General features: G+C 45.3%; 1 protein-coding gene across 5 annotated transcripts in view; it reads left to right on the top strand.

Annotated features, from left to right (window-relative positions):
* The window catches only part of Arid1a (AT-rich interaction domain 1A), a 77,278-nt gene that overhangs the window by 37,197 nt on the left and 18,859 nt on the right, over positions 1-21,222 (top strand). The window contains exon 1 of one of the 5 annotated variants that reach the window (XM_063287286.1): positions 22-15,455. The exons of the other annotated variants lie outside the window; for them this stretch is intronic. The gene's annotated coding sequence lies outside the window, so the exon portion shown is untranslated. Of the gene's footprint in view, positions 1-21; positions 15,456-21,222 lie in introns of those variants that run through there. 5 annotated transcript variants of the gene reach the window in all.

The raw sequence follows: 21,222 nt of genomic DNA, 5'->3' as shown, positions 1-21,222 counted from the left end.
TTTCCAAGACCTGTAAGGGGGGTGGAATAGAGAGGAACTAATCCTAAACCAGGTTTCACGTGTCTCGGTGGCATTGATCTGAGATGTTCAAAATTCTGAGTGGGAATTCATAGACTTGACTTTGTAGAACATGTTTTGTCTGTTTATCCAGGGATAGGTTTGTGATTTGTGTGTAGGGTTATTTGTTTTTGAGACAGTCTCCAGTTTCCTGGTTTAATTTTCACTCTACATGTGCCTAAAGCTGCCCTCAATTCCTGACCCTCTGCTCCTTCCAGAGCACTTAGGAACTTAGGCCCGTATGTGGACTGCCAAACCCAGTGTTTGCTCTGTTCTTTTGTTTGTCAGGGGCTTACTGTGTAACCCTGCCTGGCCTCACACCCCCCTCCCTCTGCCTTCACTCACTGCATTTGTTTTGTTTTCTAAAAGTTTTGGGCCTCTTATTCATAAAGTAATTATAATATAAGGGTCAGAGCAAATGTAGATGTTCAAAGGGCTGTTGTCTATCACAGTGCAAAAATAATTGCAAAAAATTAACCTTATTTTCAGTTTTACTTTCATGGGTTTTAGGCTCAATACATTCCTGTGTACCACATGCATGCTCGGTGCCCTCGGAGACCAGAACAAAATGTTGTTAGATCCCGTGGGACTAGAGTTTCAAATGGTTGTTAGTCGCTTTGGGTGTCGGCAGTCAAGCCCAGGTCTTCTGCAAGAGCATCCAGAGCTCTTTACTGCTGAACCAGCTCTCTTAGCATTAGTTCAAGAGCTAGGACCTGAGTGTATTGAAGCTTGCATTGTGAGTTGAGTCTCACTGAGTGTGAGTTGAGCAGAAGTGTTTTTTCTGGTGATGGTTTTGTTTGAATGTGTGCTTTTATCTACTAGAGTGTTTGATACCTAAATACTTGGTTAGGGAATCAAATGCCTGCTTGTGGGATCTACTGACCAGACTCTGAGAAAGGCATTGTTCTCTCTAGAGGCGGCCTGTCAGGATGGTTCCCTTACTACTTACTGAGCTTGATGAACTGATTTTCTCTAACCTTACATGTGTGCTGTAACACCGGTATGACAACAGCACTCGAGAATGTATGTTTGAAAAATATGTGTCTGCATCCTAATTCTACTACCTTTTTATATATTGTAGCAAAGTCACATCACTTTTCTGGGCCTTCATTTTCATATCTGAGATGACCCTACGCTGCTTTAGATGGTGGTGATTAATATTGCTGGTTAAGAGAGAAGAACATTTGATGTATGGTGACATACTGTCCTGTAGTCATCTTGGGTACAGGAACTGCTTGATACCTATTGTGGGAATGTTTGCTCATGGCCCTACAACAGTTATGCAGAGTCTAATCCTCTGAAAGTAAATTTCATGGCCAGAAATTAAATAGGTTTCTTTCAGATCTCATAATCATAAGTTGGTAGGTAGAAAATTTGCCATTGTAAATTCTGTTTCTGTTAGAAGTTGGGAGTTCAATCACATATGCCTAGGTAAGTCTTTTAAAATCTTGAGGAGTTTTATGGTGGCTTATATAAGCCTATAATCCTAGCACTGGCGAACCTTAGGGAAGAGACTCGCTGAGTTGAAGGCCATCCTTGGTTCCAGTAAGTCTGTCTCAGACGGTTGAGTCTACTTGGGTTGTGCAGTTTGCTTTGTGGAGCATGGCATATGGTCTTATTTTTTGTTGTCAGTTATTTTTTTGAAGCAGAGTTTCCGTGTGGCTGTTGTTCTCCTGCCTTATCTGTTGTGCGCAGTTAATTTCAGTGCCCTGTTATAGTATAGTGTCAGGAGCTCAGATTGATGGATTTCTGTCAGCGTTATGAATTGCTGACCTTCAAAAGGTTTCTTGATTCTGGTGACTGTAGTTATGGGGTTTCTCTTTGTTATCCAGGTTAGCCTTGATCTGATAACCTTTTGATTGAAAAATATTTTATATTTTTCTGAAAGGGTATAGGCAGGCATGTTAATCTGTTTTATACAGACTGAAGTTAACCTTCCAGGAGTCAGGAAGAGTTGTGTTTCTGAGATCCGAAGGAAGAGTACTGTTTCCAGGTTTAGGTTTCTATTATGGAACCTGGCAAAGCGGCTGAGTAGCTCTGTGGCGGAAGACTCCATATAGGTGAGCTGGTCAGACACCTGTGGCTTGTTCGCCTTTTTTTTTTTTTTTTTTTTAATTAAAAAAAAAACAAAAACAAAGCAAACAGGTAAACAGGTGCTGGCGTAGGCCTCAGCTGGTTCTAAAATGGCAAAAGTGGTTATTCTTTTTTTTGTTTGTTTGTTTGTGGAAAGATTTACCTAGTGAGGGTAGGAGACAGTCACATCTGAAGAAGAAAGAAGTCAGAGTTTCTACAAGACTCTTTCTTTCCTTAGCCGCTTATAAAAAGGAGGTGTAAGTCTGCTAGTTATCTTAGTCCAGTGTCTGTTCCTATGAGAAACACCACAACCAGAAGCAATTTGGAGGGGAAAGGATTCAGTTCAGAGTATCGTTTATAGCCCATCCTGATGAGAAGTTCAGAGAAGGAGCTCAGCAGGGGAGGCATGGAGGACACATGGGGTGGCAGCACCCACAGTGGACTGCACCCCTCACACGGGTCAAGTCTGCGAGCTCCCCAGCAGCTGTTTAACAAAGACATTTCCTCACCTGAGGCGCCTCTCCCCAGATGGCGCTTATGTCAGGTTGACAAAACACTAACCGAGCCACTGTGGCACCCCTTCCCTAAAAGGGGACAGAGCTGGGCTGACTGACCGGATAGTTCCTCTCCATTTGCGATCTTTGTTCATTCATTTGAGGAATTTTTTCTCAGATAATAATATCAAAATCATCTAGAAGCAATTACCTGGCATTTAATGAATTTAATGAGTTGATTTTTTTCTCTGTGTGTGTGTGTGTGTGTGTGTGTGTGTGTGTGTGTGTTTTGCCTACATGTATGTCTTTCATCACGTGCACACAGTGCCTGGAGATATTTTAAAAAAGGTCATTATGTCCCCTGGGACTGAAGTTACAGGCAATTGTGAGCATTCATGTAGGTGCTGGGAATTGAACTTGGGTCCTCTGGAAGAGCAGTCAGTGTTCTTAGCTAGTTGCCGAGCCAGCTCTGCAACTGGTGAGTTAACTTTTCACTGATTTTAATATAAAATCTAAAACCTAGTATGCCATTACCCAGGCAACAGAAACAGTGATTCTTGTCCCCTTAACAACACTTTCTAATTGTAAGTGTAAAGTAAGGCATGTTTGTCAAGCTCCTTGTGTGAGCATGGACAGCACTTAGACCCTCATGTTTTCACCCTTGTACATAGCACACCCATTTCTCAACCGCTTCTCTACTCTTTCTCTTCTACTCTGGTCCATACCTTTAAAGGTCATTTCCTCAAGTGCAAAGGTATCATAAGTAACTGCTATGATGGCTTCACAAGCAAGTGCAGTTTTTTGTTGACTGGAGAAAATCCCTGTAATATGTAGATGTAAGCAAGCATAGCAAATAATTCAGTGTCTGGAGACCAGGGTGCAAAGTCATGTATGCATAGCTTTCTGGGCTCACTTATCCATCCTAACCTAGAAAAGTATAGTCCATTTGTTCAAACAGCAGCTTCTGGGGAGTAGGCAGCTTGTCAGTGGCCCCATGCCTTGTATTCATATGATCTAAGACCAGTGGTTTTTACCTGCTACATGTTAGAGTAGCAGGTAAAAAACGGACATGTTGGGGTTGGGGATTTAGCTCAGTGGTAGAGCGCTTGCCTAGGAAGCGCAAGGCCCTGGGTTCCGTCCCCAGCTCCAGAAAAAAAAAAAACAAGGGGTTGGGGATTTAGCTCAGCGGTAGAGCACTTGGCTAGCAAGCCCAAGTCCCTGGGTTCGGTCCCCAGCTCCGGAAAAAAACAACAACAACAACAAAAAAAAAAAACCCGAAAACAACAACAAAAAAAAAAAACAAAAAACAAAAAAAAGGACATGTTCTTCCTATCTTATCTTTCTGGTTTTCTCTTTTTAATTTTATTTCATGTACGTTGGAGTGAATGGGGGTGTCAGATCCCTGGAACAGGAGTTACAGACAGTTGTAAACTGCCATGTGGGGGCTGGGAATTGAACCTGTGTCCTCTGGAAGAGCAGCCAGTGCTTACAACCTCTAGATGGGGTTTCAAACAGGCCCCAAACTCAAATCCACCTGGCTCTGCTTCTCAAGTGCTGGGATTAAAGGCATAGGCTGCTACTGCCTGGCCCAAGGTTATTTTTATAATTTTCTTTGTATTTAGAAAGATCTCTGTAGCCTAGACCAGCCTGGAACTCACTGTGTAGCCCAAGTTCCCAAATGCTTGGATTATATCCACAAGCCATTGTGCCTGGCTTAAGTTAATGTATTTAGCACGTGTTTACTTCAGGCTGACTTGATGCCTTGATTATCACTGTCATGGTACCTAGCATGTGTTATTGGCTCTCAACTTACTGAGAAAGTGAGCCTGGAAACTGCCCATAATAAATAATTAGTGAAAAAGGGGGCCCTGAAAATGAAGCCGGGTGGGATATGGGATGCTGGAGGGAGGGAAAAAGGGAGTAATGTTGTGATTAAATTTTAATTCCCTAAAGTAAGCAAATACCAACAACATTGCTGTGTATACTGTATGGGATGACTTGGTCCTATTACTAGGTTGTTTTCAATGCTAGATCACGGCAGACGGGACAGGCCCGGACTCCTGGTTTCCAGAGTATTTTTTTAGGAAGTGAGGCTACGATGTGGTATCCATCCTGTGAATTAGCTGCTAGTTTATGTCAAGACAGTGCTTGTAAGGGGCAGGTGAGGCCTTTAATTTCCTCCTGGGGGCAGAATTGTAAGAGAGTGTCCTAAAAACTGAAGTCCGACTTGTGATTAACTTGGAGCTGTGGTGCTGTTTGATTTTTGAAGGAAGAGGATGGGTGCTTAAGACAGGGTCTCACTATGTGTATAGCCTTAGATGACCTGGAACTCACAGAGATTCACCTGCTTCTGCCTTGTGTGTTCTGGAATTAAGGTCATGTGACATCACTGGCTGGGTTGTAAAAGATTCTATTTGGGCAGTCCTGCATACCTATCAAGCACTCACAAGAGCCTGTGCCTGCAGCTCCAGGGAGTTCGGCCCTCTTCTGACCTCGCTTCTCCCTGCATATACACTCCCTGCATATACACGCTCATGATGCACGCACATTCTTTTGGGCATGCGACTCTCTCTCTGTCTCTGTGTCTGTGTCTGAGTTTCTGTTCTCTTCAGCTAAACATGGTACTTGGTATATACTTGTAGCCTCAGGTCTGGGGTGGTTGAATAGGTCTGTGCATGGAGGATATCTAAAGAGGCCTTACCTTTTCATTGATGGGGGTATTTGATTGTTTTAAGAGCTATTTAGACAAGTGTGGTGGTTTCCCAGAATAATGTATTCCCCACCCCCACCCCCCGGAGCTGAGGACGGAACCCAGGGCCTTGTGCTTGCTAGGCAAGTGTTCTACTACTGAGCTAAATCCCCAACCCGTATACTTTATTTTAAACAGGGACACTTTCATGAACTTCTGTTTAGACTTGAAACTGTGCTGGTGATGAGACATGGAAAATGGGTACAAGAATACAAGCCCCATTGAGTGAGGGAAGATAATTAACTTTGTCATTTTTAGCCTGCATTAAAAATTATCTGTCAATTAATGAAAATAAATATTACTGAGCCCTACTTGAAAGATCGATTCATTGGGTATGTATGCAAAGTTTGCAATTTTTTTTTAGTTGGTATTGATGGTTCTAGTTTACATGAGACACTGACCTTTAAAACTAGTCTAGGTGGCCACTGTAGCAGCTTTGAGAGAGATGGGGACTTAGACTGCTGATTGCTTGTCTTGGGATTTGGAGGGTGGATGGTGAGTTGAAAATAGAGAAGGCAGCTGGGTGGTGGTGGCACACATCTTTACTCCCAGCACTTGGGGGCAGAGGCAGGAGAATCTCTGTCGGAGGGTAGCCTGGTCTACAGAGTGAGTTCCAGTACAGGCAAGGTTACACAGAGAGATTCTGCCTCCAATAGCCAAGAAAGTGAAAGAGAGGAGTTAAAGAAAAGGGAGGAAGAAGGGCATGGAGAACAGTGAAAGTGGCTGGGGAGTCTCAGGTAATGTAAACGGCTTACCGTACAATAAGCACAGGCCTGAGTCTGAGCTCTGGTGGCCATGAAACTGAGCCAGGAATAGTGGACAGTGCTTACAAAACTAATGCTGGGAGGTGCCATCAAAAGGATGTGGACTTCCTCATCCAGCCAGTTCTAGCCAGGGAGAGACCTTATCTCTAACCAAGGTGAACAGCACCTGCTGAAGGTCAACCCAGGCTGTTCTCTGGGTTCTCTGCTCCCCTTCATGACACCCCAGCTTAGACAGACTGCCCTGAAGCTGCGACCTTGGAGCAGCTGATTCCTCGCTTAGGGTAGCCCTCACTGCATAGCCACCCAGGAGCTCTTCTGCCCAATGGGCCCCTAAATTACAATCTACCTAAGAGATTTCGAGAGGCAGACAGGTGTCATAGCAGAGTATTGCACAGCCGTGACCTGAATTCAGTCCCCAGAAATTGGCTGAAGCACAAGGGGATTTCTACAGAACTGTCCTCTGCTCTTCACAGTTGTGCTGTGGCGCAAGAGACAAGCCTTTGTCTCTTCTGTTTTCTCCATTTCCCTTCTTCCTCTTCCAGGTCTCTGTTAACCTCTCACTGGTGTCTTGCTTAGTTTTTGTTTTTTCCCCTTTCCCTTCAAGTTTATCTTTAATAGTTTACCAGAGGGGTGCGGAAAGGGACCTGGTCATGTACTGCCTGCTTCTTTAAACCTCTTGACTGACTGTCTGTTGTCTATAGGTTTAGTGTTGTGACATATAAGGTCCTTCATGTTCTGAAGGATAGAGGGTGGACATGTGGACATGTCTAGTGTGTTAGACACAAAGTCTCACTCCATAGCACAGGCTGGTCTTGAGTTCCCCATCTCCTCAGCCTCTCCATGACTGGGTCTGCAGACACACATGCCCAGGGTTGAGAAAGGGTTGTTTATTTTTAAAAAAAATGTGTATGAGTGTTTGTCTACATACATGTATATATGTGCAGCACATGGGTCCCTGGTGCCTGCCATGGCCAGAGGAGGTTGTCCCTGTGGAGTTGTGGGAGCTGGCAGGTGAATGAGACCTTGCAAGAGCAGCAAGTGCTCTCTCCCTGGTGGGCGCCGGCCCCCTTGTCCTCTATGGGGTGTATTTTTCCCAGGTAAGTTAGTTCCCTGTCTCTGGAGAGAAGCCTGGAGCACTTGATGACGCTGCCCCTGCTTGCTGAGTCAGTGATTCGTGTGTGTCTGCGTAGGTGAGCCTTGGTGGCATGCGCTCTTTATGTCATCTCAACTATTTGGCAGACCAAGGCAAAGGGCTTCCAAGTTCAAGAAGCGCCCAGATAACTCAGTGAGACCCTATCTCAAAAAAGCCAGCTGGGCATGGTGGTGTACACCATTACTCCCAGTACTTGGGATGCAGAGGCAGTCAGATCTCTGAGTTCAAGGCCAGCCTGGTCTACTTAGAAAGTTCCAGGATGACTGGGACTGTTACACAGAGAAACCCTGTCTCAAAAAAAATGATGGTCGGATAGAGAGATAATGTCTTTAATCCCAGCACTCAGGAGGAGGAGATCTCTATAGTGAGTTCTACAAGTCGAGTATGCACTGGAGGTAGATGAACCTGAGGTAAGAAAAAGTCTAGCAAGGCCAGAGGTCACTAAGAGTGCACTGAAGACATTCAGGCTCCGACAGGTTCCTAGAGTGAGTTGTACTGTAGAGGATGAACATTAGACCATAAGCGTTGAGCTTGGGGTTTCCTTTAAATTGTTGCTGTTCTCTATGGCTTGGAAAGGCCAGGGTCTGAGATCACGGGAGTAAAAGTTAAACTGTTATATTTAATTCTGGTGAGAGGTACAAGGGTCTGCCCCCTCTATCAAATTGCATGGTCTTGTTCAGGAAAGAATTTCCCAAGTTTGAAAATAGATGTATCGTACTTGGTGCAAAATGTAAAGACATTGATTGATTGATAAGATCTTTCTAAGGGAGAGAGAAGAGAGGGAAATGATCTCATCACCTAAGTCTAACAGGGGAAACTTATTGTTGAGTCCAAGTTAAGTGTCATTTTCTGGTTTAGAATAATTAGCTTTAGTAAGATGTCCGGAGACATGGCTAATTACTAGTCAGAGATGAAAGACTAAAGCTCTGACAAGATTACTCAGGTAGTGCTGGAGAGCTGTCTTGCTTGATAGTTAATAGTTAAACCATGAAATGAAGTAGACCTTAGCGGCTATGATTAGAGTATAGAGAACAGAGCCAGATGGAGCCCTGAACAATGCCTGTAGTCACAGGTGGAGGCAGCCAGCAGAGATGGAGAGATCGGCATAGGACCAGGATTGGATATTTCGGGAGCCAAAGGAGAAGAGAAAACAGTCTGTATCAAGCTTATATCAAGGAAAACAGACAGGTGGTTTGTCATGAAGCATTTTTATTGGGATCTTTTCTACATAGGCAATGGAAATGAACACAGGGAGGAATGGCAGGACAGCCTTGTCTGTCCCTTCGACTCTTCCTCTATCTCAGACAGCCCTGGCGGGCTTGAAACCTACCGATCATCCTGCAGCTGCCTCCTGGGTACTACAGTACGCTGGGCACTACACATGCAATGAGGAGAACTGTTAATAGGTACTGAGCAGGAGAGCTGGCGGGGTCAGCCCAAGTCCCCTGCCCCACAGTGGAAGAGGAAAGGGTAATGGTGCTGGAATAGGGGAGAAAAAGAAAACCGGCTTAGATTATGGAGGTCATTCTTCTCTGTCTGAGAACTTGGGTTAAGAGGCTGCTGTTGAAGATCTGAATCTTGGGTCCCTACTTGGCGGGCATGGGTCTATTTATTAAAGTCAAGTCTGACAGGACCAGAGGCTTGCTTTGTTTGTTTGTTTGTTTGTTTATGTTAATTCCTTTTTTGTTTTGTTTTGTGTATAGTCCTGATTGTCCTGGACTTGCTTCGTAGACCAGGGTGGTCTGAAGCTCAGAGAGATCAGCCCGCCTCTGCCTCCAAAGGGCTGGGATTGAAGGCACGCACCCCCATACCTGGTTCTTTTACCCCTTGGAGTTTTTTTTTTTTTTTTTTTTTTTTTTTAAGATTTATTTATTTATTATATATAAGTACACTGTAGCTGTCTTCAGATACACCAGAAGAGGGCATCGGATCTCTTTACAGATGGTTGTGAGCCACCATGTGGTTGCTGGGAATTGAACTCATGACCTCTGGAAGAGCAGTCGGGTGCTCTTAACCGCTGAGCCATCTCTCCAGCCCCCCCCTTGGAGTTTTAACCATCTTTAGATAGCACTGAGTGGGTCTGGGAAGGTGGCTCTAGCCACCTGCAGACAGCTACAGTATATTGAACTGTACCCATTCCTGTGTCATGTGAAAAATACAATGTTCAGAGTCAGAACTTGGCTCTAACTCTCATTTCAAATGAAACATTTCCTTTATCATGCCACCCATATAATACTGCCATAGATGATCTAGTCATTTGCTGTTTGTTGAGAAGAGACCCCTCTATGTTTCAGTGTTTTGCATTTTCTTAATGATTGTTTATTTTTATTCTACATATATCTGCGTTTTGCATGTATTTCTGTGTAAGGATGTTGGATCCCCTGGAATTGGAGTTACAAACTTGTGACCTGCCATGTGGGTGCTGGGAATTGAACCCTAGTCCTCTGAAAGGACAGCTGGTACTCTTAACCACTGAGCCGTCTCTCCAGCCACTGTCTTGGAATGTATTACTTTATGTGTAGGGGTGGTTTTGTATGTGCATCTGTGTACCACATGAGTGCTGTGTATGCCAGCTACCTGCAGAAGCCAGGAGGATGTGCACAGGTTCCCCTTGGACTGGAATTACAAATGGTTGTGAGGTACCATGTCCTGCCAGAGAACAGCCAATGTTCCTAAGTTTTGAGCTGCTCCTGGTCTTACCTCAACCTTCACTCAGATCTTCCTTCCTCTACATCAGTGTTGGCATTACAGGGATGAGCCACCACACCATCTACAGTCATGCTCTGCAGTATAAAGTATCAGTAGGCCTGTCCTTGGGTGGGAAGGACAGTAAATGGATTTCGCTTTTTAGAAATTGGATTTGTTTGTTAAGTCTGTGCCCATGGATTCCCAAATACCACATTGCTTTGTCGGGGTCAGAACAATTTTTGGGATTTCCACTAAGTGGACCAGAGATCTAATTCAGACCCCTCAGGCTGAGCCATCTTTCTGGCCTCCCTTTCACTTTTGTTTGTAAGTCACAGGTGAGGAGATGTAAATGGGCCACTGGGCAGCTGTCTCCCAGGGTAAGCCATTGGAATGAGGAGTCATCTAGAGAACTTCGGAGAATAGGCCTGGCTAGGGTTTGGGTCCTCACCGCCTGGGTTTTGGATAGCAGTGAGCCCTCCCTGTCTTAGAGAACTTCTGGTCTGGAACAAAGCCCCCTGGTTAATGCTAAATTAAACCCGCTCTTTACTACTCAGAATATCATCTGTGGAATTGCCGGAGGATGCAGACAGTTCTACCTGCCCTATCCCTGATCTGTTGGCCTTTCTTCTTTTTCCTTTTTTGAGACTATAATGTAATTACATCATTTCCCCTTCTTCCCTCCGAACCTTCCCTCATATCACCCTCCTTTGATGTATTTCAGATGCGCATCTTCTTTCTGATTACTTGCTGTTAGATGTGTGTCTGTCTGTATCTATACTGAAGAAAATGAAAGGGGAAAGGAACGTGACCGGTCATGCTGGGGTAGAGGAGAAAGTTTATTATAGATGTGTGGGAGACCACAGCCAAAGCCAGGCACCTCGGAGAGAGTCCAGGGTGGACATGACCGTTTGAGCTGGGGAGAGGGGAAACCAGGGAACCAGAAGCAGCAACCAGGAGGTCTAAAGTTAACAAAATTACAAAGAGCTAGTAACTAAAATCATTATAGATTATACAGTGAAGAGCAGCTCAGCCTATTGGGTTGGAGAAATCAGGATAAAGGACAGGGTATGCTGGCCAGGAGGACCTTGTAGCTGGTAGGGTGAACCTGGCTGCCAGGTCCACTTTGATATGTTAAGTAACAGGCACCTCGGCCAGTTGACCCTTGTATGTATGTATAGATGGATGGATTTATTTGTTTGTTTGTTTATAAATTCAACCTACTCAGTCTATGTAATGTTGGTTGTATGGCTTTGCTTGTTTTGTTTGAGACAGGGTTTCTCTGTACACCTGGAACTCACTCTGTAGCTCTGACAGGCAGAGAACTCACAGATTTTCTGTCTCTGCTTCCTAGACTACTGAGGTTAAAGGTGTGTCCCATCATCACCTGCCTGTGTATGTTTTCTAGATTTTTATTTTGCATTTTTGTGTATTTTATGTATGAGTGCTCTGTTCACATGTATGCCTGCATGCCAAAAAGGACATCAAATCCCATTATAGATTGTGGTAGGCTGCCATGTGGGTGCTGGGAATTGAACTCAGGACCTCTGGAAGAGTAGCCAGTGCTCTTAATCACTGAGCCATCTCTCCAGTCCTATATGTATATTTTCAGGAGTGAAATTCAGCATTGGATCACCAGTTGCTGTGTTTTTCCATGGAGAAGTCCGTATTTCTTCCTGTTCCTTAGTTGCTGGTGGTTCTTTGTCTTAGGTCCCCCTTCCAAGTTAGCATGCCTGGTGGTGCAGTCCTTGTCTGGTCTCGTTTCAGCAGCCATTTTGATGAGACATATCTCAAGCCAGTTCCCTGCTCCTCTGTGCTCACAGCTTTTCTGCCTTAGGAAGAAGGCTGTGTCATAGACGTCTGGGTCCTTTAGGACTGCTTAGTTTGTTTAGTCAGGGTCTCACTCTGCAGCCTTGGGTGACATGAAACTCAAGAGATGGGGTGGGTAGTTACCTCTTCCCTGCTTCTGCCTCTAAGTCCTTGACTGGTATTACTCTAGACACCTTAAGTTATCCATGGGTCTAATGACTTAAAAAGCCCAGAGTTAGGAATTTTCAAAGAAAATGAGGAAATACCAGGCTGGGAACTTGAGTGTACAGTACAAGTTCCTGACCAAGTATAATAAAGTTTAAATAGTCTCTGGTTGTGAGATTACATCACTTGTTTTATGGATGCTTTTGAGACCTTGATGTCCTCAGGGCTGCAGCTCCTAGCATTCCTCTGCAATCTTAAAATCCCTCATAATTCCCAGGTGTCGTCTGTGTCTTGTTGTGTCGTCCCACCCCACCCCAGTACTCCACCCACCCCACACACCCTACCCACCCCACCCACCCTGCGAACCCCATCCTGCGTTATTTCTTTTGATTGATTGAGATACAGTCATTCTCTGTGTCTATCCATATTGCTTTGCTATGTAACTCACAGTGATCCAGAACTCTGTAGCCCAGGCTGTCCTGGAACATCCAGCTCCCTCCTAAGGGCTCAGTTTGTGGGCGTGGCTCTGTGTTCTGCTTTGTCTCTAATGACCCAGCAGGTTTCTAGTGCAGTTTCTTAGGAACTTGGTTCTCATTTTTGGTGTTGGCATAACACCATGCATGGTATGTTTGCTCGAAGACTTCGAATTCTCCGATCTATGCTGTCGGCTAAGTTTATGTATGTGTTCAGTAAGCTTTCCTGAAAGGACTCCTACATGTTGCTACCTAGTTAAGCTTAAGCCGTCTTTTTTGCTATCTTTTGGGGAGGAGCAACAAATCCCATGAATGGTTAAAGTTTTGGGGAGAATTGAAGGATTTTAATGATGCTGTTTTTATTTCCTAAGGGTGACAGATACTGACAGAATATTTTGGTAAGCAAAGGGGTGATCTAAACCTGGCAGCACCTAGAATTGAACCAGAGCGTTCTCTGTGTCCTTGAAAGGGAATCCCCACCCCCACCCAAGACACACAGACAAAGACACACACACATAGACACCTTCACTCGCCATCCTTTTTCAGTCAGCCCGCTCTAGCTCAGATCCTGCTGGTGCCTTCCGGAGCCTGTGCTACACACACATAACTGCGTGCTGTCCCTGGGCCACTTCCTGTTTCTATTCTCGTCTTCGGTGGCTCAGCTACACTTCCTGCCTGTGTCTCATGCAGATTCTTCTCTCTGGACCCTCTTGTTTTCTTTAGAATAGCTTCAGCCTGAGAAGCAGCTGACCTTTTAATATGGTGGCTCCTGAGGTGGTCGTACCTAGAAGGGCTGATGGGAAGTACCCCCTTCCCCAATGAAGCTCACCACATAACTGCGACTTGTGTTTCAGTTCATCCCCAGCCTGCTAAAGGAAATTAGACCAGAAACTTAAGAAAAATAATTGGGGCTATCTTCCACTCACTCATTAGATGTCCTAGGTTATTAGGACTGCTGTTCCTTGTTCTTTTGCAGCTGGTGCTTAGAAACATGTTTCCTACCTCTGAGGAAGACACTCGGTACCCTGTTAGTGCAAGCATCTCTTAGGGAGTCTAGAATGGGTGGTGGGTGGGTATCACTGTCTTCTGAACAGCCGAAGAGAACATAAGGATGAAAAGGGGTCCTGCTTAAGAGAACAGTTCAAGTCTTTTTGTTGGTGGATTTTGGTTTTGTTTTTCTTTCTGAGACATTATCTTTATACATAGCCTTGACTGACCTGGAACTCCCTATGTAGAAAGGTTGGCTTCAAATTCAAATAGATCCATCCAGCTGCCTTTGCCTGGGACTCCTAATAGTGCGGGGACTAAAAGGCCTACTACACTAGTTCAAGTCTTTATGCACCTTCCCATACACACACACACACACACACACACACACACACACACACACTCCCTCCCTCCCTCTCCCTCCCCCCCCCTCTCTCTCTCCAACTGAGAATGGGAGAGAATGTGCAGGGAAGTTGTAAAAAACGGAAGAAAGGAAGGAGGCCATTCTGGACCGATATATTTAAAGGGCTCCCCTCCTCCTCCCAAGAAAAGCATTTGTTTGGGAGTGTAAGCTTTGTGATCGAGTCTGTTTTATTTCCTACATAGCTTCTCTGATGGGTCACCTTATATACTGAAGCAGAGTGTTTAGGGCTGTATCATGGGTTGGTTGTAGAAAAACGTTCAGTAATGATGACTTTGAGTTCGTTAGGATGTGGTGCTGTGCAGACTTCAGTCAGAAACAGTCACTTTGGCCTCAGTTTGACCCAGAAGCACTGTCTGACTGGCCCTGAGGTTCCCCCCTTCCCCCAAGATCTGTGACCCAGGAATCAAAAAGCAGCAGTCTCAGCCAGAGGTAAGGGCGCACACCTTTAATGCCAGTACTTGAGAGGCAGAGGTGATTTGAGATTGGTTTGTTCTTCAGAGTGAGTTCCAGGACAGCCAGGGTTGCACAGAGAAACCCTGTCTCAAAACCTCAACAGCATAAAGCAGTAGTTGCTGCCACCAAAAACTACGTAGGTCAAGCCTGGAACCAAAATGCTCCTACAGAAACAAGCGGAAGAAATGGAACTCTGGTCTGCACTGCCTTAACTGGACGTGGAGCTTACTGTCTGCAGTGGCTGAGTTCTTGAAGATGTAGCTTCTAGTTCTTTAACATTCACAGTTGCGGGGGATGGAGAACTGAGACAGTATTAACCGTGCTAACACAGTATTAACTGTGCTGACGCAGCTTCTCCCATTTCCCATCTACACAGGCACTCACACACAGGGAGGGGGGGCTTGGGGCTCACCCAGAAAGAAATGAAGATGAGAAGATACAGATCATGGCATTAACTCTGGAAGGAGCAAGTCCTTCAAACCAAGAATCTTGTGAGATTCCTGACAGTGTAGGGATGATTCTGTTGCCTTGTCTTGGCTTACATTCATTCATTTTTCTTCTTTTTCCCTCTCATTTGATGTTTTTATAATGTTCTATAGAAAATACCAGCCAAACCCAGAACACCAACCCCAAAATACATAATCACCAAGTTATTTTTGTTTGTCGGGGTGGGATGAGGTGGTTGGGTCTTTGGAAATAAGCCAAGTCTACCTAGAAATACTTTGTAGAGAAACCATTGGGACTCCCTTTAGTTAAGTTGGGAATCTGTCAAACTTAGTCCAGAGGCTTTCTGTGGAGTTGTTTTCCCATATCAAGTGAGACACTTGGAGCTCTGCCTGGAAGGTGTGTTGAGTCCGAGCAGTTCTGGTGCCGTTCTGAGGAGCCAGTCCTTATCCATCATCTCCTGTGTCCTAAGCCCGTTCCTCTTCCCCCGCGCACCAGCATGGAACTGACAAGTATTGTGACATAATCTTTGATTACCATGATCACCCTCTAAGCTAGCAGCCTCCTTCCCCGTTTAACACTTACCAGAGGAGGCTGAGAAGCCATGCCTTTGCAGCTGGAACCTAGAGATTGAAGACAGGAGCTCGAGAATCAGCACAGTTGTCACTTAAGGCCAGCCTTGATGTAGAAGGAATGCTCAATATTGTCTACTGAGATGAGTTAAGGTAATTTGCCACCATTTTGGGAGCAGGAGAGAAGCCAGGTTTCAGATGAAAGGAAGCACGTTGAGAGGACATAATAAGAATGTTTGGATTTCCCCACATCGTCTTCTAGAACTTGACCGAGGCTTCCTTGCATTGTTGTCCCGGTTTAAAGATACTGAGGTTGGTGGCTGCCTTTTCTTTTCTTCCTTCAGAATCTTGTCTATTCTCCATTACCAGGTCTACTTGTTCTACCTAAGGATTCAAACTTTTATCTAGACTGTGGTAGTGAAGATCTCTGGCTAATATAATTTTAGAACTTTACAAAACCAGAGACCCTCAGTCCCCAGTCACTATTCACGTTCAGCGTATCACCCTCCCCAGACGACCCTCCTTGCTTTCTGGCTGCTGTGGTTCTGAGGGGAGAGTCAGATGATGTGGACGCTTAAGTCAGTATCCTCCCCCCTGGTACATTTCTGAGACCCAGAACTGTCCTTGCTTAAGTCCAGGAATCGTAGCTGGTGGTCTTGATGGAACAGGCACTGTGTAGTTGGCCTTCCTATAATAGGCAAGGCTTGACCTTGGCAAGATAAGCAGTTGCTGCTCCTGGCCTTTTCTAGCTTTGTAATGTTAGGGTTTCTTGCTGGGATTATAATGGCCCTATTTCTGAGATGTGCACTGCCCAACCCAGGCCCTCCCCATCTGCCTGTCAGATAAGTCTGTTAGCTGGTGATTAACTAATGATTTAAAGAAAATACTGTGGATTTCTTTGGCCACAAGGTTGTTAGTATTACTAGCTGGATAAGACGTTTCTCTCTAGTTCATATGAGAAGCCTTTGAGAGAGACTGGATCCATGTATATGGGGTAACCAAGTAACATCAGGACCATAAGAGACCAGAGAGTAAATTCAACCAGTTACTGACCTGTGGGAGCTCTGGTCCTTACAGGAGTGCCTGGCAGTAAGCTACAGGCATCCTGAGACTGGGTCTTTCCTTGCTGCCTATGTAGACTGCCTCAGGCCTTCGCTCCTTCAGTTTGCATTTACCCACTGAGCTGGTTTGGGGCCTTTCCTAGGATAAGGACAGTGAAGGAGAACATCCTCTCCTTTTCTAACTCTTGGGTGGGGGGTGGAGAGTGCTTGTAGAGATGTTGAACAGAAACATTCAATGTGATTAAACCTCCAGCTAAGAAGATTGGTGGGAGCAAGATATTGACCCCTGTGAGATCAATGGCTTCTGCAGTAGCTAAGCTGCTGTTGCAGGAGCTCCTTCCACAGGAATGTGAGCAGCACAGCAGTCTCCTTTCCTCCCTCTGCACTTTAGCAAGCCCTCAGCCTCCACCCTGAATCAGACCCACTTCCCGATTTTGCTTAGGTGAGTTAGAACAGCTAGATCCCATCACGGACAGTTGTGAGCCACCATGTGGTTGCTGGGAATTGAACTCAGGACCTCTGGAAGAGCAGTCAGGGCTCTTAACCTCTGAGCCATGTCTCCCCCTTGGTGTGTGTTTGAAGGAGTCTGCTATCCTATTGTTGGAGCATTTCTCTGGCCTGGTTTGGGGATGTGGGTGTTGAAGCTATTTGACTTTCCTTCAGTAAGGAACTGACTGCCCCATCTTTTATCCTGGGGAATGAGGCCCCTAAACGAGCCCTGCTTTTCCTATGGTTTGAAAGGGTCCCAGAGCTGAGCAAGGAAGAAGTATGAAGACTTACAGCCACCTGAGATGGGGCTCCTTCTAGAAGACGGGAATATCTTGATTTCTCCATCTTAAGCCATATCCTTTTGATTGGTAACGGGGTTAGAAGACAGTTGGTGTGAATCTCCAGCAGATTCCAGACCAAGCGCCTGTTCTGCGCTCTCTGACGCATCCCCAGTGTTGTGTCAGCACTGCTCCGTTCCTCTAGAAGTGTTTGATGATAGTAGTCGGGCCCGCTGCCCTTGATGAGTAAGTGTGTGCTTAAGAAAGTTGTTGTTGTTGTTGTTGTTGTTGTTGTTGTTGTTGTTGTTGTTGTTGCTTTTTGAGAACTGTGACGCCAACAAAACACAACCTTCCTGAAGACCAGAGTGTGACTGTGTAGCTTAGATGGGCCTCGAACTCTCAGTCTTTCTTCCTCTGCCTCAAGTGATAGGGTTATACACATATATCACCATGTCTAAACCTCCCAAATTTGTTGTAAGTAATTAATTGTGGTTCATTTCCCTGAATCATTTGAATCTGTTACCCCATCCTACCTTCTGCCCTGGCCTGGTTTTCCACATCTCTCCTGTGTTTTTGAGGATTCACTCAGGTTCTCTAACATGGGAACAATTTCCTTATGTCCCTGGATCTGTGGGACTAGGCTTGGGTAGGGGAACTGACATGTTGCTGTGGGTATAATTCTCAGCGCCTCTCACCCCTGCCCCACAGTGTAGGATTTACCTGCCTCTCTGTCCTTTTCACACCCAATGCCTCCAAGCAGATCACATGCAAGTGAGCAGTGGCCTCCCTCAGACCTTAGCTATTGTTCCATTGATGAGTGTTTTACCTGGCAGTAACCATACAAAACCAGGAGAGACTCTTAATGGCTAGGTAGATGCAGAAATATTGCCTGCTGGGTCTCCTTGCATAGTTTTGTGGGTAGGCCATTTGTCTTCCTACTCTTTAACCCTGTACTGGTATCTAACGGCTTCACCAGACAGCCAGCTCATGGTATATCTTGTGGACTTTTCTTTTCTTGGAGAGCCCAGTTCCCAACCTCCACCATGAGGGTATGGACTGTTGATTTCAGGCATGGTTTTGTTGTGGTGTGAAGAGAAGGTATCAGCTGCTGAATTCTGTTTGTCAGCAGAGCCTGACAAACCCATGCTGGCACACTCTAGGGCTGGTCGACCAATCACAGCTGGGACAGCTATCGTCATGGTGTCCCTGTGGGCTTCCTCTATCAGGTCACATCCCAAAATAACACTGGGCAGTATTTCAAGTGAAGGAATGAAGGCTTTCGGAGCTGTAGCCAGCCTGGAGTGTGAGATTCTGTGTGAAATAGTTGGACCTGCTCCAGCGCTTTTGATCTGCATGGCAGATGAGCAATAAAATTCATGAAACACGTTGGAAACACGTGAGGAAATTCTTCTGGCCCCGCTGCTTCCTTGGAACTGGCAAGGGCACTGAGTAGGCTGATCCTCGACTCCCATCTCTAGCAGGATTATACTTGGAGAAGAGCAATCCTAGGGGAAAAACTGTCAACTGAGGAGACACTGCTACACTTGCAGGCAACCCCCTTCTCTCCCAAGAGATGCTGACTAGATGGGTCCTTTAGTCAAGTTCGAGAACATGGGGCTTTAAAGGCATGTGGACTTAGGTTGATGGAATGCTTATCTTTGTGAGTGTGCTGTAGAAACCAGGCTTGTGAGGCACACTGACGGTCTGACTCAAACACTACATCAGAATTGTAGGAAACAGAACACCTGAAAAACTGGATGATTGTAGAGTAGAAAGCCAAGGTGTGTCGTCTCAAGCCATAAAAGGTCATGAAGTTTGGGGTTGTACCTGTTCCTACAACAGGAGTGGGTTGTGAGGCAGCTTTTGGAGACTTAAACCCTTATATCCAATAAAAACATTTATCATGTGATTAGCCACTGCTACTCAAATGTTCTCTCTCTCTCTCTCTCTCTCTCTCTCTCTCTCTCTCTCTCTCTCTCTCTCTGTGTGTGTGTGTGTGTGTGTGTGTATGTGTCCCTCCCTCCCTTTTTGAGACAGGGTTTCCCTGTGTACCAGTGGCTGTCCTGGAACTTGAACTCAGATCTACCTGTCTCTGCCTCCCAAGTGCTGGGATTAAAGGTGTACACTACCAGCACCCAGCATATATATTTCTAATTCTAGACTAGTGCAGCTGGTCTTTGGCCCCAAGTGTACTATGCCAGTGGGGTTTTTGAGTATGCCCCACACAGTGTCAAACTCATGTTTGTCCAGTCCTCTCATTGAAACCTAAGCCACGCTTGTTTGCCAGATTGCTCAAAATCACAATAATCATCTAAAACTGAGCTTTGTGTACCTAACTCAGTACAGTGTGTGTTTTCCTCAGTTCATACTATTTTATAGGATAATGGAGAAGATTTTATACGATAATAAACAAGATTGGGCTTGAGCTTTTGCCCAGGGTTCACTACCTAGTCACCAGGTGACTTGGGCATGTAACTCGGGCTTTCTCCAGACATCAGTTTTTTGTGTCTTCAAAATCTAGTGGTAGTAATGCATACAATCAAGAGTTGTAGGGGTTGGGGATTTAGCTCAGTGGTAGAGCGCTTGCCTAGCAAGCGCAAGGCCCTGGGTTCGGTCCCCAGCTCCGAAAAAAAGAAAAGGGAAAAAAAAAAAGTTGTAAGAAATTAAAATAGAAAATTCCAGCCTGGTGTACAGGATAAGTTCCAGGGCAGCCAAGGCTACACAAGGAAACCCTGTCTTTTAAAAGAAAGGAAGAAAAGAAAAGAAAATCCTCAACCTGAGCTGGGTGTGGTGGTATTGTCTGTAATCCCAGCACTTGGAAGACAGAGGCAGGAGGGTCAGAAATACCAGTTTGAATCCAACCTGAACTACATGAAACCTGGGGTGGACTGTGGAGATGGAGCCCTGGTGGTGAGCCTCAGTAAACTGGCAGGAGGAGGACCAGTCTTCAGAGTGAGGCTAATTGGGGGGTTGGGGGGTGGCTGAGTGAAATACAAAGTGCCCTGCACAGAGACGTGGATAGCAGCTCTTGTAATGCCGATCCTTTGCCCTATCCCTTTCTTAAATGATCACTGTTACCACGTGACAAAAATACAACAGCTTGGGCTGGAGAGATGGCTCAGCGGTTAAGAGCACCCGACTACTCTTCCAGAGGTCCTGAGTTCAATTCCCAGCAACCACATGGTGGCTCACAACCATCTGTAAAGAGATCTGATGCCCTCTTCTGGTGTATCTGAAGATAGTTACAGTGTACTTATACATAATAAATTAATAAATCTTTAAAAAAAAATACAACAGCTTGTTAAGTTGGTTTCAAACCAATCAAAAAAAGATATGAGGTGAGTGCTGCCACGCGTCTGTGCCCGGCACCCTGGCTGGCGTGGGGCTGTGTTGGCAGTGGTGCTTTTTCTTAAAGGAACTCAGGACATTTTATCAAAACCGACAACTCTTCAGAGTGCCTTTATGAAGGAAGTCCCTCTTTGCCAGCCATAGATCCTGTGACTTCAGCCCAAGGGCTGCTTCTGGAATTCCTCAGCCAAGACTGAGCAGTTAACCTCAGATCTGTGGTGAGCTATGCTCATTAACACAAGTGGTGCAGCTGAATCCATTTCCTGACTGTTTAATGATGGGTGTCCTGGGTGCATGAACCAAATGGGAGGCAGCAAAAAGATATTCAAAAGGATGTCAGGCATTATCTCAGATATGGTTTCTAAGACACTGTTTGTATTTTACCTGTGTTAATGTAAACTGTCCAAAAGAACACTTGGTTTTTCGAAATAACTTGAACAGAACCAGATCGGGGTGCTTTTGGCTGGAGAGAGATTGCTCAGTTGGAAAAGTGCATACCTAAACTCGATCCCTAGAACTTGTGTCAAAAAGTGAGGCACAGTAGGGGTACACACTTCTGTAATACTAGTTGCCTGGAAGGCAGAGGCAAACAGATTCCTGAGACACACTGGCTAGCCATCTTGGCCTTCTTAGCCAGTTCTAGTTCCATTTGAAGATCTGTCTTTCAAAAAACCTCACGGTATACGACACCTGAGAAACAGCACCTGAGATTGACCACTAGATCCACATGCACATGCGGCATCC

The sequence above is a fragment of the Rattus norvegicus genome, chromosome 5 (genome assembly GCF_036323735.1).
Source record: "Rattus norvegicus strain BN/NHsdMcwi chromosome 5, GRCr8, whole genome shotgun sequence".
Taxonomy (NCBI): domain Eukaryota; kingdom Metazoa; phylum Chordata; class Mammalia; order Rodentia; family Muridae; genus Rattus; species Rattus norvegicus.
Note: the sequence above shows the minus strand (reverse complement) of the source record. Positions and strands in the feature narration are given on the sequence as shown.